At 41.6% G+C, this 16757-nt stretch overlaps 1 protein-coding gene across 1 annotated transcript in view; it reads right to left on the reverse strand.

Annotated features, from left to right (window-relative positions):
- Positions 1 to 16757, reverse strand: part of LOC140492319 (nuclear factor NF-kappa-B p105 subunit-like) — a 152513-nt gene that overhangs the window by 73564 nt on the left and 62192 nt on the right. The gene's annotated exons all lie outside the window — the stretch shown is intronic.

Genomic DNA, 16757 nt, shown 5'->3' on the forward strand with positions numbered 1-16757 from the left:
GGATAACAACTCCAGGGCGTTGATAGTGGAGAATTTAACAATAGTAATGTCATTGAATATCAAGGGGCAACGGTTAGATTCTCTCTTGTTGGAAGTGGTCATTGCCAGGCACTTGCATAGTGCAAATGTTACTTGTTGCTTTTCAATCCTAACCTCAATGGTGTCAAGGTTTTGCTATGTATAGAGATGAATTGCTTCAGTATATGAGGAGCCAGGAAAGATGCTGAACATTGTTCTGACCGAGTTCCAGAATGCTACCAAATTAAAAATAGTATTCTGATCAGGAAGTGGAGACTTCCTCCTAGGCCTGTGGACAAAAAGTGGGTCGGCAGATTGTGGTGCCAAAAAAACACAATCTAGAGATATTGAGGATTGTCCATGAAATTTGCATGGCTGGACATGTTGGGATTTGGAAGACCCAAGCATGTAATTTGATATTCTAACTGGCCATGCCTCCACAAGGTCTCAGTGCAATTTAATAAAATGCACCTAACATTTTAGATTGCGGGAAACCTCCAAACTGCAATAAAACTAACATGGTAAACCTTGTCAAAACACAAATTTTAAAAATCTTAGGTAACCTTTCTATGGCTGAGGCAAGTACTGCAAAGAACAGCGAAAGTATAGCATTGATGGATTTCTCTATCCCTAGGACCAAACAGAAAATCACATGGTCTTCGAGGATATGTGGTTTCTGCTGCAAGTTTGTACCAAACTTCAGCACTTCTGCTCCATTGACAGAGTTGTTGTTCCAGAAAATAACAAAGCTTTCATGATCAAGCTCGTGCCATGTATCAGATTGAGAGACTGAAAGCCATTTTAATTAATGAATTACTGCTAGTCGCCGTAAATTTCACTAAGCCTTTTAAGATAGTGATTAATATTAGTGAATAGCAGGTAGGTGTTGTCCTGCTTCAAGAAGATGGGTCAGGCATAGAAAGGCCAATGGGATACTTCTTAAAAAAAATAAATCTACATCATACAGATATACTTCTTTGGAGAAGGAGATTATGGGACTGCTACTGATTCTAAAAACGTTTACATATATGTCCACCATGAAAACAGGGAGACACTGGTATGTACTAATTATAACCCCTCAACTTTGAAACATTCAGAAACTAGAACGCCAAATTATTCTGATGAGGTCTGTTGTTGCAAACTTATCACTTAAAGATTTTCCACATTACAGGAGATAATAATGTAATTTCTAATGCTTTGTACAGAATTTAACATGGTCAGGTTGTAAGTTTGCTCATTGGACGCTGAACCAACAACCAGCAGAACGAATGTCATATACAAAATACTCTGCAAGGACTTCAATAAACATTACATTGAACAGACGGGAAGGAAAGTAGCCACCAGGAAACATGAGAACCAACGAGCCACTAAAAGACATGACCAACAATCACTAGTATTCATACTCACAGATGAAGAGGGACACCAGTTCGACTGGGACAATACATCCATCCTGGGACAGGCTAAACAATGCCAATGGGAATTCTTGCATGGGAATTCAATGCATGGGAATTCCTAGAGGCCTAGCATTCAAACCAGAACTCCATTAACAAACGTATTGATTTGGATCCCATTTACCAACCTCTCAGAAAAAGAACCAGAAGTGACAACACCACCACAACAGATCAAGACACAAAAATAGCAAACAGGACAGAACATCAGTGCTTCATCAGAGGCTTACTGATGATGTTACCGCACTCCCAGATCCCTTTGTACTTTGGCTTTATGAATTTTCTCAACGTTTTTAAAATAGTCCTTACCTGTGTTCTTTTTTCCAAAGTGCAAGACAAAGGCAACTCAGCAAGTAACCTTACAACCTGATCTACAACTCTTCTCCAAAATTGCAAACTTAACATTGTTCCATTGTTCCAAAGTTCCAAAAAGGAGAAAAAGCATAATAGCATTACTTAGACTTGGATGAAAGAATGAAGGAGTGCATATGTGTTTCTTGTATTTTTATGTTTCCTTACGTTGTAATAATTTGTTATGAAATATATCCAAGCAATGTTTCATCTCTCCTAAGGATGGAGGTGTAATGAAGAGATGTTATCCAAATATTAATGTTTAAAAGTTTGTGTGTCCATATAAATAAACCTTGAACTTTTAAATTAAGTACAACCACTACAATGTTTACTATGTAAGGAGCAGGAAGGTTGACTATATGACCATAAGAAATAGGAGTCAAAGTAAGGTCATTTGCCCCATGACTCCACTCTGACAATAGATCATGGCTGATGGGCATTTCAATGCCACTTACCCATACTCTCCCCATATCCCTTAAGTCCTTGCGAGATTAAGAATTTATCAATCTGTCTCTTGAAGACATTTAACATCCCGGCCTTCACTGCGCCCCATGGCAGTGAATTCCACAGGCCTACCACTCTCTGGCTGCAGAAATATCTCCTCATTTCCATTCTAAATTGACTCCTTTTAATTCTGAGGCTGTGCCCATGAGTCCTAGTATCCCTGCCTGATGGAAACAATTTCCCAGCATCCGCCTTTTCTAAGCCATGCATTATTTTGTAAGTTTCTATTAGATCTCCCCTCAACCTTCTGTACTCTAACAAATACAATCTCAGGATCATTGTATGTCAGGCCTACCACTCCAGGGATCATCCATGTGAATCTCTGCTGGACATACTCCAGTGTCAGTATGTCCTTCCTGAGGTGTGGGATCCAAAACTGGACACAGTATTCTAAATGGGGCCTAACCAGTCTTAGTAGCACCTCACTGCTTTTACATTCCAACCCTCTTGAAATAAATGACAACATTACATTTGGTTTCTTAACTACCGACTCAACCTGCAAGTCAATCTTTAGAGAATCTTATACTAGCACTCCCAGATCCCTTTGTACTTTGGCTTTATGAATTTTCTCGCCATTTTTAAAATAGTCCTTACCTGTGTTCTTTTTTCCAAAGTGCAAGACCTTGTATTTGCTCACATTGAATTTCATCAGCTATTTATTGGACCATTCTCCTAAACTGTTTAAATCTTTCTATAGCCTCCCCACCTCCTCAGAATTACCTGCACGTGCACATTGGCGATCTTCACCAGAATGCCCCCAGTCTCTTCATCCAGAGTATTTATATATAAAGTGGACAGCTGGGGCCCCAACACTGAACTCTGCAGGACACCACTTGTCAACAGCTGCCATTCCGAGAAAGAACCTTTTATCCCAATTCCCTGCCTTCTGTCAGATTGCCAATCCTCAATCCACACCAGTAGCTCACCTTGAACACCATGGGCCCTCACCTTACTCAGCAGCCTCCCACAAGGCACCTTATCAAAGCCCTTTTGGAAGTCTAGGTAGATAACATCCACTGGGTTTCCCTGCTACAATTACTTGTTACCTATTCAAAGAATTGTAACAGGTTTGTCAGGCACAACCTCCCGTACCAACTCTATGCTGACTTGTTCTAATTCGACTCTGCACTTCCAAGAATTTAGAAATCTCATCCTTAACGATAGAGTCTAGAATTTTACTTACAACCGAGGTTAGGCTAATCGGCCCATATTTTTCCATCTTTTTTCTTGATCCTTTCTTGAACAAGGGGGTTACAACAGCAATTTTCCAATAATCTGGGACTTTCCCTGACTCCAGTGTTTTTTGAAAGGTTACAACCAATGCATCTGCTATTTCCTCAGCCACCTCCCTCAGAACTCTAGGATGTAGCCCATCCAGGCCAGGAGGTTTATCAGTTTTTAGACCTTTTTAGTTTATCAAGTACTTTCTCCTTTGTACTGACCACCATACTCAACTCTGCCCTTTGACTCTCCTTAATTGTTGGGATATTACTCATGCCTTCCACTGTGAAAACTGACACAAAGTATTTATTAAGTTTTTTAGCTATTTCCTTATCTCCCATCACTAGCCTTCCTGCATCAGTTTGGAGCAGTCCAATGTCTACTTTTGCCTCTCATTTGTTATGTATTGAAAGAAACTTTTACTATCATTTCAGTGGGTGGCACAGTGGTTAGCACTGCTGCCTCACAGTGCCAGAGACCTGGGTTCAATTCCTGCCTCAGGCAACTGATTGTGTGGAGTTTGCACATTCTCCCTGTGCCTGTGTGGGTTTGTTCTGGTTTCCTCCCACAGTCCAAAAGGTTAGGTGAATTGGCCATGCTAAATTACCTGTAGTGCTAGGTGAAAGGAGAATGGGTCTGGGTGGTGGGTTGGTGTGGACTTGTTGGGCTGAAAGGCCTGTTTCCACACTGTAAGTAATCTAATATTACTGGCTAGCTTACCTTCATATTTGATTCTCTCCTTGTTATCCTCTGTTTGTTTTTGTAGTCTTCCCAATCTTCTGATTTCCTAGCTCTCTTGGCAACTTTATAAGCTCTCTCTTTTTCTGTGATACATTTCCTGAGTTCCTTCTTCAGCCATGGTTATCTAATGCCTCACCCGGGTAATCTTTCTTTTCTTTGGGATGCACCTCTGTACTGTGTCCTCAATTACACCCAGAAACTCCTGCCACTGTTGTTCTACTGTCTTCCCCAGTAGGCTCTGCTTCCAGTCAATTTTCGTCAGTTCCTCTCTCATGCCCCTGTAATTATCTTTATTTCACTGTAACATCATTACATCTGATTTTACCTTCCCTGTTTCAAACTGCAGACTGAATTCTACCATCTTATGATAGCTGCCTCCTAAGTGTTCCCTGACTTTAAGATCTTTTATAAAGTCTGGCTTGTTACATAGCACCAAGTCCAAAAACCTGCTCCCTTGTGGGCTCCATCACCAGCTGTTCCAAAAAGCCATCCTGTAAGCATTCCATGTATTCCCTTTCTTTGGATTCACCGGCAACATTATTCACCCAGTCCATTTGCATACTGAAGTCCCCCATGATCACAGTGACCTCATCTTTCTGACATGCCCTATCTAATTCCTGGTACATCTTGCACCCCCTGGTCCTGACCACTGCTGGGAGGTCTGGACATAACTCCCATTGTCATTTTTTTGCCTTTGTGGTTCCTCAACTCCACCCACACAGACTCCACATCATCTGACCCTATATCATTTAATGCCATAGATTTAATTTCATTCTTAACTAATAAGGCAACCCCGCCCCCTCTGCCCACCACCTTGTCTTTTCGATAAGTTGTAAATCATCTTTTCGATAAGTTGGATGGACTTAATCAGTCTGCAGGACTTTCAGAGAGAGATGACATAGCCCAGTTAGTGCAATAAGGCAACTTTTTTAATACAGAAAGCATTTGTCTTGCCAAGAAAGCAACAACCCATTGTTTTCCCTCTCTTTCTTTGCAATTTCTCTCAGCAAAACCCAGCAGTAATCTGTACTGTTCAAGGAGCATTTTTGGAAAGGTTTTTGGAATCTATCCCACCATCTTCAGAAATGCTCCAGGAAGAAACCCCAGTGCTAGCAGCTTGTGTGTGCAGAATAACTTTGGACACGAAACACCTTCTGGAACAATCTGTGACTTTAATTTTTTTCACAAGTTTATCATTTACTCAGCCAAAATAATTTAAAATTAACATGTTGCAGAATCTTTATCCTCAAACTTCCAAGTGTGTTGTTATGCATACTTGTACTTTCAGAAAGGGAGATATGGATATTCACATAGTCCAGTATGTTTGTCAATAACCTTTGCATATGTTTATTTTAATTATTAGGTCTTCGTTAAAGGACCATAATTGATTTGTTATCAATACTGAACTTGATAGAGACTGAGACCTATATCAATGGCTATTTCATCAACCTGGTTATGGTTAATATTTGTTGTGACCCCTTGAGGATTGGGACTAGAAAAGGAAACAGTTATTCTCTCTGGCTCAAAGTTAGAAGACAGAGGGTGGTGGTGGATGGTTGGTTTTTCAGCCTGGAGGCCTGTGACTAGTGCAGTGCCACAAGGATCGATGCTGGGTCCTCTACTTTTCGTCATTTACATAAATAATTTGGATGTGAGCATAAGAAATAGAGTTAGTAAGTTTGCAGATGACACCAAAATTGGAGGTGTAGTGGACAGCGAAGAAGGTTACCTCAGATGACAACAGGATCTTGATCAGATGGGCCAATGGGCTGAGGAGTGGCAGGTGGAGTTTAATTCAGATAAATGTGAGGTGCTGCATTTTGGGAAAACAAATCATAGCAAGACTTAATGGTAAGGTCCTAGGGAGTGTGGCTGAACAAAGAGACCTTGGAATGCAGGTTCATAGCTCCTTGAAAGTGGGGTCACAGGTAGATAGGATAGTGAAAAAGGCATTTGGTATACTTTCCTTTATTGGTCAGAGTATTGAATAGGATGAGAGGGGAAAGATATAAAAGAGACCTATGAGGCAACTTTTTCACGCAGAGGGCAGTACGTCTATGGAATGAGCTGCCAGAGGAAGTGGTGGAAGCTGGTACAATTGCGACATTTAAAAGGCATTTGGATGGGTATATGAATAGGAAGGGGTTGGAGGGATATGGGTCGGGTGCTGGCAGGTGGTACTAGATTGAGTTGGGATATCTGGTCGACATGGACGGGTTGGACTGAAGGGTCTGTTTCAGTGCTGTACACCTCTATGACTGTATGACTCTGACTCCAACATCAGTCGTAACATCATTGTATATTTTTTCTTTCTCTGGATCTGCAGACCAATTTGTGCATTAATAACATGTGTCACAAATACATGATTTATTTTCAAGGAAGACTTAAATATAGAGTCATAGAGTCATAGGGATGTACAGCATAGAAACAGACCCTTCGGTCCAATTCATCCATGCTGTCCAGATATCCCAACCCAATCGAGTCCCACCTGCCTGCATCTGATCCATATCCCTCCAAACCCATCCTATTGATATACCCATCCAGATGCCTTATAAATGGTGCAATTGTACAAGCTTCCACCACTTCCTCTGGCAGCTCATACCACACACGCACCACCCTCTCTGTGAAAAAGTTGCCCCTTAGGTCTCTTTTATATCTTTCCCCTGTCACCCTAAACCTATGCCCTCTAGTTCTGGACTCCCCCACCTCAGGGAAAAGACCTCGTCTATTTACCTAATCCATGCCCCTCATGATTTGATAAACCTCTATAAGGTCACCCCTCAGCCTTCAATGCTTCAGGGAAAATGGCCCCAGCCTATTCAACCTCGCCCTATAGTTCAAATCCTCCAACCCTGGCAACATTCTTGTAAATCATTTCTGAACCCTTTCAAGTTTCACAACATCCGTCGGATAGGAAGGAGACCAGAATTGCACGCAGTATTCCAAAAGTGGCCTAACTAATGTCCTGTACAGTTGCAGCATGACCTCCCATCTCTGTACTCAATACTCTGACCAATAAAAGAAAGCATGCCAAACACCTTCTTCACTATCCTATCTACCTGCAACTCCACTTTCAAGGAGCTATGAACCTGCACACCAAGATCTCCTTGTTTAGCAACACTCCCTTACCATTAAGTGTGTAAGTCCTGCTAAGATTTGCTTGCAAATGCAGCATCTCATATTTATCTAAATTAAACTCCATCTGCCACTTCTCAGCCCATTGGCTCATCTGGTCAAGATCCCGTTGTAATCTGAGGTAACCTTCTTTGCTGTCCACTACACGTCCAATTTTGGTGTCATCTGCAAACTTACTAACTATACCTCTTATGCTCACATCCAAGTCATTAATATAAATGACGAAACGTAGAGGACCCAGCACTGATCCTTGTGGTACACCACTGGTCACAGGCCTCCAGTCTGAAAAACCCTCCAGCACCACCCTCTGACTTCTGCCTTTGAGCAGGTTCTGCATCCAAATGGCTAGTTTTCCTTGTATTCCATGAGGTCTAACCTTGCTAACCAGTTGCCCATGGGGAACCTTGATGAATGCCTTCCTGAAGTCCACATAGATCACACCTACCGCTCTGCCCTTATCAATCCTCTTTGCTGCTTCTTCAAAAAACTCAATCAAGTTTGTGAGACATGATTTCCCATGTACAAAGCCATGTTAACTATCCGTAATCAGTCCTTGCCTCTCCAAATACATGTACATCCTGTCCCTCAGGATTCCCTCAACAGCTTGCCCACCACTGACATCAGGCTCACTGGTCTATAGTTCCCTGGGTTGTCCTTACCACCTTTCATAACCAGTGGCACCACGTTAGCCAATGTCCAGTCTTCCAGCACCTCACGTGTGACTATAAATGATACAAATATCTCAGTATGAGGCCCAGCAATCACTTCCCCAGCTTCTCACAGAGTTCTAGGGTACACCTGGCGATTTATCCACTTTAAAGCATTTCAAGACATCCAGCAATTCCTCCTCTGTAAGATAGAAATTTTGCAAAGTATCACCATCTATGTCCCTACATTCTTTAAATTCCACGTCCTTTTCCACAGTAAACACTGATGCAAAATACTCATTTAGTATCTCCCTATCTCCTGCGACTCCACACAAAGGCCACCTTGCTGATCTTTGAGGGGCCCTATTCTCTCCCTAGTTACCCTTTTGTCCTTAATGTACTTGTAAAAACCCTTTGGATTCTCCTTATCCCTATTTGCCAAAGCTATCTCATGTCTACTTTTTGTCCTCCTGATTTCCCTTTTAAGTATACTCCTACTGCCTGTATACTCTTCTAAGGATTAATTTGATCTATCCTGTTTGTACTTGACATATGCTTCCTTCTTCTTCTTAACCAAACCCTCAATTTCTTTAGTCATCCAGCATTCTCTATACCTACTAGCCTCTAACAAGAATATACTGTCTCTGCAATCTTTCTATCCCATTTTCCAGCCATCCCTTTACTTGCGAACATTGCCCCCAATCAGCTTTTGAAAGTTCTTGCCTAATACCTCAAAATTGGCCTTTCTCCAATTTAGAACTTCAACTTTTAGATCTGGTCTATCTTTTTCCATCACTATTTTAATATTAATAGAATTATGGTCGCTGGTTCCAAAGTGCTCCCCACTGACACCTCTGCCACCTGCCCTGCCTTATTTCCGAGGAGTAGGTCAAGTTTTGCACCTTCTCTTGTAGGTACATCCACATACTGAATCAGAAGATTTTCTTGTGCACACTTAACAAATTCTTCTCCATCTAAACTCTTAACACTATGGCAGTCTCAGTCTATGTTTGGAAAGTTAAAATTCCCTACCATAACGACGGGCAGCACGGTGGCACAGTGGTTAGCACTGCTGCCTCACAGCGCCAGAGACCCCGGTTCAATTCCTGCCTCAGGCAACTCTCTATGTGGAGTTTGCACATTCCCCCTGTGTCTGCGTGGGTTTCTTCCCACAATCCAAAAATGTGCATGTTAGGTAAATTGGCCAGGCTAAATTGCCCGGAGTGTCAGGTGAAGGGGTAAATGTAGGGGAATGGGTCTGGATGGGTTGCGCTTTGGCGGGTCAGTGTGGACTTGTTGGGCCGAAGGGCCTGTTTCCACACTGTAAGTAATCTAACCTTCCTGTTCACTTCATTAAAGAACCCTAACAAATTTATTGTGGTTAGCACTGCTGCCTCACAGCGCCAGAGACCCAGGTTCAATTCCCGCCTCAGGCAACTGACTGTGTGGAGTTTGCACATTCTCCCAGTGTCTGTGTGGGTTTCCTCCCACAGTCCAAAGATGTGCAGGTCAGGTGAATTGGCCATGCTAAATTGCCCGTAGTGTTAGGTGAAGGGGTAAATATAGGGGTATGGGAGTGGGTCAGTGTGGACTTGTTGGGCCGAAGGGCCTGTTTCCACACTGTAAGTAATCTAATCATAACCGTCCTATTATTCCTACAAATAACTGGGTTCTTCTTACAAATTTGTTTCTCGATTTCCCTCTGACTATTAGGGGGTCTATAATACAATCCCAATAACGTGATCAATCCTTTCTTAATTCTCAGTTCCACCCAAATAACTTCCCCGGATGTATTTCCAGGAATATCGTCCCTCAGTACAGTTGTAATGCTATCCCTTATCAAAAACGCCACTCCCACTACTCTCTTGCCTCCCTTTCTGTCCTTCCTGTAGCACTTGTATCCTGAAACATTTTTCAGGATGCCAATCCTGTCCATCCCTGAGCCATGTTTCTGTAATTGCTATGATATCCTAGTCCCATGTTCTTAACCATGCCCTGAGTTCATCTGCCTTCCCTGTTGGGCCCCTTGCATTGAAATAAATGAAGTTTAATTTTCAGTCCTACCTTGTACTCTGCTTTGTCCCTGCCTGCCCTGATTGTTTGATTCGCTTATTTTCTCAACTGTACCAATCTCACATTGATCTCTTTCCTCACTATCTCCCTGGTTTCCACCCACCCCCACCTTACTAGTTTAAATCCTCCTGAGCAGCTCTTGCAAAGCTCTCTGCCAAGTATATTTGTCCCCTTCAAATTTAGATACAATCTGTCCTTCTTGTACAGATCACTTCTACTTACCCTAAAAAATTGAAAACATTTTGAAGTTATTTTATCATGATGTAGGATTGTGTGTGCTATAAAAGGGTCTCAAAGAATTATCCAATCCATAAATGCACAGCTAAATAAATAGTAATGATAAAGCGATATGCCAAGAGCTGGATTACTGCCAATGAGGAGGGGGGATTTCCAATAGGCTCAGTTCATAATTCAAGAGAGGAGCCATCACTTCCATTGAAGTGACATGGATTTGTCATTGCATAAACAAGGGTCTGTAGGTTTTTATATGATGCAATAAGATTGAAGCATGACATGGTCTTTATGGAGATCTTGATTCCCTTGATTAGGTTGGAGTGGGACTTCTGGGCATATAAGACAAATTTGGTCAACAGAACAACAGGCTTGTAAGAAGTTTATGGAACATGTTAGTTTTCACACTCATCGCATGCAGAACATGGATCCAAAGCAAGAAAAAGTTTAATGGGTATAACATTGACTTTGGCAGACAATGTAAACTTGCTTCTCCCCCCCTCCCCACCACCCCACACTCCCTTTCAGTAGAAATCAAAATCATAGAATCCATGCAGTGTAGAAACAGGCCATTTAGCCCAACAAGTCCACACCGACCCTCCGAAGAGAAACCCACCCAGACCCATTCCTCTGCCCTATAACTCTATATTTCCCCTGACTAATGTCCCCAACCAACACATTCCTGAACACCACGGGCAATTTAGAATGGCCAATTCACCTAACTTGCACATCTTTGGTCTGTTGGAGGAAACCGGAGCACCTGGAGGAAACCCATGCAGACACAGGGAGAACATGCAAACTCTTGGGGAGGGGAGGAGGGCACAGTGGCTCTCAGTGATTAGCACTGCTGCCTCATAGTGCCAGGAACCCAGGTTCATTTCCAACCTCAGGCAACTGTCTGTGTGGAGTTTGCACATACTAAATTGCCCAGAGTGTTCAGGGATGTGTAGGCTAGCTGCATTAGTCAGGGATAAATGTGGGATGATGGGGTAGAGGAATGGGTCTGGGTGGGTTACTCTTCAGAGGGTTGGTGTGGACCTGTTTGGCTGAAGGGCCTGTTTCCAAACACTAGAAGGGCTCATTCTAATTCTTGTAGGGATTCTAATTGCCCAAGACTGGAATTGAACACAGGTCTGCAGAATTGTTTAACAGGTGGGTCAGCTGATATGCATGGTTTAGACCATCCACCAAAATCAAAATTACCCTGAATGACTTCACCGCTTGTCAAAGGTTCATCTCATACTATGTCGGTTTTTTTTGCATTAAAGGTTGCTGTGGAACTTTCTTCTCTTATCCAAGAACCTATAACGTCACCAATAATATCACACGCTGTACTTGTTAGAAAAACTTAACACTCTGTAATTGATTGATTAACTTCCAAACAGTTTCTGCACTTTAACACCTCATTATATGCACTCATTGCTGCACCTAATTGTCAGTATTTAAGGTATATCATGATGTCACTAAGATCTGCATAATCCTTTTCTGCACTAAACATCAACAGCTTGGTTGCACTCACAGACAGAGATGCTACATAACTTAAACAGAGAGACCTACATTAAGGTGATTCACTTTTCCTCCAGTCATAATACCCATGGAATAGGAGGCACTGGAGACTCTGAGGGCAAAATTGGTGGGATAAAGCATTTGAAGATTTTGTAAGAGTCTGTAGAGTTTGCCAACTCTGAGCATCCAACTCCTTCGTGTGAGGAACAACAGCCTTCCACCAAGTATGTTGAAGATAGTGTGAATAAAACCAAGTAATAGCAGCAGTAAAATAACTCTTTGAAAAGACAGTGGACTGTGAAGAAGGTTGCCTCAGATTACAACAGGATCTTGATCAGATAGGCCAATGGGCTGAGAGTGGCAGATGGAATTTAATTTAGATAAATGTGAGGTGCTGCATTTTGGCAAAGCAAATCTTAGCAGGACTTACACACTTAATGGTAAGGTCCTAGGAACATTGCTGAACAAAGAGACCTTGGAGTGCAGCTTCATAGCTCCTTGAAAGTGGAGTTGCAGGTAGATAGGATAGTCAAGAAGGCATTTGGTACGCTTTCCTTTATTGCTCAGAGTATTGAGTGCAGGAGTTGGGAGGTCATAGTGTGGCTGTACAGGACATTGGTTTGGCCACTGTTGGAATATTGCATTCAATTCTGGTCTCTTTCCTATTGGAAAAATGTTGTGAAACTTGAAAAAGTTCAGAAAAGATTGGCAAGAATGCTGCCAAGGTTGGAGGATTTGAGCTATAGGGAGAGGCTGAACAGGCTGGGGCTGTTTTCCCTGGAGCATCGGAGGCTGAAGAGTGACCTTCTAGAGGTTTATAAAATCATGAGGGACATGGATAGGATAAATAGACAAAGTTTTTCCCTGTGGTGGGAGGGGGAGTCCAGAACTAGAGGGAATAAGTTTAGGGTGAGAGGGGAAAGATATAAAAGAGGCCTAAGGGGCAACTTTCTCATGCAGAGTGTGGTACGTGTATGGAATGAGCTGCCAGAAGAAGTGGAGGCGAGTACAATTGCACCATTTAAAAGGCTTCTAGATGAGTGCATAAATAGGAAGGGTTGGAGGAATATGGGGCAGATGCGGGCAGGTAGGATTTGATTGGTTTGGGATATCGGGTCGGCATGTGACGAGTTGGACCGAAGGGTCTATTTCCGTGCTGTACATCTCTATGACTCCATGACTCTATGATGTTAATGATAAACACATGGGTGAATATGTTATTTTCAGACCACTGTTGCAACCTTTAAAGAAACAGATCTTATACAACTGTATACATGGCATGCAATGTCACATGAGTGACTAGCTTTGTTTTGCATTTCATCTTGAACGGTGTAAGAAATAGACAAAGCATCGAGGAAGAGTTGTCTAGGTACAAGTGCAGTGGGAGAATTCAAGAGAATTGCAAGGTGAACTGATGGCCTGTCACAGCAAAAGCTTCTGACTGCTGACGGTCTGCAACTTCATTACTTTCCTCTTCTTCAGAATTATATAAAGTTTCCAACTGGTGAAAGTCGAGGATCTAATTGTGCTGCATGACCATACTGCAGAGAAAGTAACATGCCATCATTTTGCACAGAATTCTCTTAGACTTAAATCAAGCTTCTCCATGGTCATCTAGATACTTTAACTAGTGTTCAAAAATTCTAATGACAGGCTAGATGATGGCATTGTTCTTTCTGTGGTTGTGGTCACATGATTGTCAGCAAGAGAGTGAAAGCAGAATAGCAGTGTCAATGGACGGGATGTTACAAGATAACCCTTATGACTTTGCAGTCATCCATGTACCGCTTAACCTGCTGGAGGTGTAGGGCAGTATAAGCACATTATGACACCTCTTTGGAAAATGTGCACACATTGACTTGACTTTTATACCATGATCACTGACAACCTGATGTTGATGTCCTAAAAAATATCCTGACCTGCATCTTAAATATATCTAAAAATCTATACGTTCTACAATCTCTGCAAGTATTTATATTTAGTGACACAATCTGAATACAACAATAACATTCCAGAATAGTCTGGAATCCCTTCAGTATAATCTTTGCCTCCACAATAAAGAAATTGATAAGTGAACAGCAAAATGTACAAATGAATGTATTGATCTGAATGATATAATTTTCTGATATTACTGTTTTGCCATTAAAAATGGTACAATAATAATAATGGTATGAGTGCTACAGCTCTTTAATAAACTACAAACCAAAAATTATCTTGCAACTCTGCACTTTGTTTCAATCTTAAAACCTTTCATGGAATTTATGACTTTTTGCTAGAGATTGCAGACATATTTTTAATTATTTAAAAAGACAGTGCACAAATTTCTTAATTTAGAGAAACACCAAAATGCTTTATGTTATTAGTAAGCTGCAACTCTGCTCACTTGTTCAGTCACTTCCTTGAGTAATGTTTACTATTTGCAAGGCGGTTATAAAGCAGAAGTGAAACCTTAACATAAAACTGTGGTAACAAACTAAAGATTGCCACCTGGCATAAAGAATTAAATGAACTTTTAAAATTTGCTGCTAATGGATTTTTGTAACAAAAGGACATGGATGAAAGTTGATACAAAAAACACCTTTCATCTATAAACATACAAAGAGGTTGATTATTGATCACTGGCCTTGATAACAATAAACTGCCTGCAATTTTGAGGCTATAGCATTTGTATTGGACTGGTGAGCTGAAGAAGACAAACAGATGTTCCACTAGAGCTCATCAGATTAAGGCTGACTAATGTTGGGCTCCCCACCTCGCAGTAAGATTAGTCTGGGGTGGGTGGTTGCGAGGGAGTTGTTCTGGGCAGCAACGGTTCAAAATGTTTTGTGGTTGAGTGGTGTACATTTGCTCTGTTTGATTCCACAAAAATAATTTCGAACCTGCATTAGCTGGGCTTCTGTCTGACTATCATCTGTGGAATTTATCAGAGAGTGCTACTGATCTTATTCTTACCCTCCCATCTCTCTGTTAAGGTCAATTTTCCCCTGCAGAAATTGTCCCCAAATGGGCACTTTTGTTTATGAAATCACGAATCTGCAGCGACAAATGCGAAAGTAATGTTGCTCTCTTTAAGCGGTTGTAAAAAAAAGATGTTTTCCAAAACCACGTAGGTCAAAAGTCCAACTACATGACACAAAGAAACCAAAATACCAACATCATACAGTTTTCATGTTTAAAATTCACAACTACACAAAAACTGGCACCAATATTGGACTTTAAAAATATCTTCATTGCCTGTATAATGTCACATAAAATACACAAATACCAATGAATTAGAAGAGTAATCAACCATTTATTCTGACACAATTCTATTCCATTACACAACTACATTTGTCTGTAACGTAAACCAAAAAAATTATACAATACCTTTGTAAAATTAAGGAATGTGCAGACTTTTAAGCTGGTAGAATTCATCAGTTGTGCAAAGCCTTGAATCACTGTCCATCCTAACCACCTAAGCCAAATGGCGGTTATGATTTCTGTTAAGCAAATTATTTTGCCGTTTCAAAATATAATTGGCTGAAAGATGTAAGGCTGACATGCTTCGATAGCAACAGGATATTTCTGTCAATGATGTTATCTGACAAAGAATTCAATGGACTTTCAGGTTCAGATAGAAATGTGTCTGTTTATAAATATACATTAATATCATTATCAAAAGGAAAACAAGTAGTCTTGTTTAATTTTTCGTTGAAATTACTCAGTGGCAAAATTTATTCATATTTCAAAGCTGTTTAATTTATTTCTGTATAGTGCTTTATTACAATAAATACATTTTTCTCTTAGCTATCCAATCATGGCATTTCCTAATTGTGGCTTTTCCTATCCTGGCAACTTATTCTTCACAATAGTATATAGAGTCATAGAGATATACAGCATGGAAACAGACCCTTCGGTTCAGCCCGTCCATGCCAACCACATAGTCCAACCCAATCTAGTCCCACCTGCCAGCACCCGGCCCATATCCCTCCAAACCCTTCCTATTCATATACCCATCCAAATGCCCTTTAAATGTTGCAATTGTACCAGCCTCCACCACTTCCTCTGGCAGCTCATTCAATGCATGTACCACCCTCTGTGTGAAAACATTGCCCCGTAGGTCTCTTTTATATCTTTCTACTCTTACCCTAAACCTATGGCCTCTAGTTCTGGACTCCCCTCCCACCCCAGGGAAAAGACTTTGTTTGTTTATCCTATCCATGCCCCTCACAATTATATAAACCTTTATAAGGTCACTCCTCAGCCTCCAACACTCCAGGGAAAACAGCCCCAGCCTGTTCAGCCTCTCCCTATAGATCAAATCCTCCAACCCTGGCAACATCCTTGTAAATCTTTTCTGAACCCTTTCAAGTTTCACAACATCTTTCTGATAGAAAGGAGACCAGAATTGCATGCAATATTCCAACAGTGGCCTAACCAATGTCCTGTACAGCCGCAACATGACCTCCCAACTCCTGTACTCGATACTCTGACCAATAAAGAAAGCATACCAAAAGCCTTCTTCACGATCCTATCTACCTGCGACTCCACTCTCAAGGAGCTATGAAACTGCAATCCAACCTCTTTTTTTTATCAGCAACACTCCCTTGGACCATAGCATTAAGTGTTTAAGATCAACTGGGAGAAAGTGAGGACTGCAGATGCTGGAGACCAGAGTTGAAAAGTGTGGTGCTGGAAAAGCACAGCAGGCCAGGCAGCATCTGAGGAGCAGGAGAATCGACATTTCAGGCATAAGCCCTTCTTCAGGAATGAGGCTGGTGTGCCAAGTGGGCTGAGATAAAAGGTGGGGGGGTGGATTTGGGGGAGGGGCGCTGGGAATACAATAGGTGGAAGGAGGTGAGAGTGAGGGTGATAGGCCGGAGAGGGGGTGGGGGCGGAGAGG

The sequence above is a fragment of the Chiloscyllium punctatum genome, chromosome 20 (assembly GCF_047496795.1).
Source record: "Chiloscyllium punctatum isolate Juve2018m chromosome 20, sChiPun1.3, whole genome shotgun sequence".
In the NCBI taxonomy this organism is placed as follows: domain Eukaryota; kingdom Metazoa; phylum Chordata; class Chondrichthyes; order Orectolobiformes; family Hemiscylliidae; genus Chiloscyllium; species Chiloscyllium punctatum.